We start from the raw sequence: 2,028 nt of genomic DNA on the forward strand, positions 1-2,028 counted from the left end.
TTATCTGGGGCCTTCAACTGTAGCTACTACTGCAGACCGTGTAGGTATCCTTACAATTCCCAGTTTGCTCACAGCTGTCCGAAAGAGTGCATAAAATGTCTCTCATCACCTTCCTGCACTCATGCCCCTTATTTAAAATTCAATGAGTGTGGGAGGCTTTTCTATGGTGTAGAGTGCCTGCGGAAACATGCTGTTAGAAAAGGACAAGGGAGGTCAACTTGCGACACCATACGCTACTGCGAGAAATGCTGCAAGGTCTTCACTCTTCACACCAAAAATTCAAAACATGAGTGCGGAATTATTTACTGCCACGTTTGCAAAAAAGAAAAACCGGTAGGATATGCTTGCTACATGCAAGTACAAACGGCCAAAAAGCTTTCCCCGAAGTTTGTTTTGTTTTTTATGACATTGAGACAAGACAGGATGACAGATTTGGGCAACAGGAAGGGGTTTTGCCCACACGCCAAATCTACTGGTCTCACAAGTTTGCTACGACCAGTGCATCAGTAGCACCCAACTAAATCCTGACTGCCAGGGGTGTGGCGGTAGGGAAAAAGTATTCGAGGATCCTGCACCTGTGCTTCAATTTTTGGAGTACATAAAAACTTTGGGAGATGATGGATTCAAAGACATCATATGCGTCGCATTAAATGCCAAGGCATTTGACAATCAGTTTATTCTGAAAACTATGTAGGAAAAGACGGCATGGAAGCCAGAGTTATTAATGAACGGTTCGAAAATCGTAAGCATGTCCTACGGAGGCTTGCGATTTATCGACTCGATAAACTTTATCCCTATTCCCTGGCCAAGTTACCAGCAGCTCTTGCTTTAAACAGTGAGCTCACTAAAGGATTTTTCCCTACTCTTTTTAACACTATTGCTAACTCATCTTATGAGGGAGCGTTGCTGGATGTATGTTTTTATGGCCTATATAGTATGTCATCCTCTGTGAGGGATAATTTCATGCGTTGGCATAAACAACTAAGGGACAGGCTACGTTTTTAAGATGAGGGATGAGATCAGGTTCTACTGCATAAAGGACGTTGAGATACTGAGGCAGGCATGCCTCAAATTCCGCGATATGTTTCTTTCTACGACCGGCGTGGATACATTTCGTGAGGCATTGACTATCGCCAGTGCCTGCATGAAGGTATTCAGGAAAATTTCCTTAAACCGGATACAATTGCAATCATGCCATCAAAGGATTATTGCTGGGCTGATGTCCAATCCTTTAACCTCTTCGGTCCCCTTGTCCACATATGTGGACGGCCGGTTTATTATTAATTCACAGGCTAGTTTCTTCCAGTAGAATATTGTACTCTTGTACGCATCTGTGGACATACCTTTTTTTGAATTTTCCGCCTTGACAGCGCCAATTCTACATACTAGAAGCTATTTATTTCAGCATTTGTTTTCCAGAAATCAAAATGGCGGCCACAAATAAGCACATGGGAAGTAAGTAAACTATATTTCCGCTAATTTTCACTGGTTCATGTTGAATTTTTTTCTTTTAATGTAATCATTATTTATACTTATGATGGTAGTCTGTTGTTTTTCGTGCGACCACCAATTATTTTTCTATCCTTCAATTAACAAATGTACACATATGTGGACATCGGGTTTAACTTTGCTGTTTAACATGCTATAGGCCTCTCTGCTGATGACATTTTGGAAATGTTAGGAGATAGTGATGTGGATATTCCAGGGGAAATATCTAGTGGTGAAGATGAAGAACATGATTTTAATGAATATTTAGAAGAATATTCAAATGAAGATGATGTTCCACTAGCATCACTCCGTTCACCGAATTCAGAAAAAGGCACTCCGAAGAATAAAAAATGGACACGTGACAAGTGAGTTAAAGTGCATTGAATGATACTGCATGCACTTATGAATACATTGGTGATAATAATAAATAAGTAATCTGCAAAAAATTGTACAACTTACAGGATGCCACCATATGTACACGACGTAGAAGATCTCTTTTGTGATCATGAGGAAGGGAGTCAAAATTTCCTCGATATGTTT

Source organism: Ischnura elegans, chromosome 1 (genome assembly GCF_921293095.1).
Source record: "Ischnura elegans chromosome 1, ioIscEleg1.1, whole genome shotgun sequence".
Classification (NCBI taxonomy): Eukaryota; Metazoa; Arthropoda; class Insecta; order Odonata; family Coenagrionidae; genus Ischnura; species Ischnura elegans.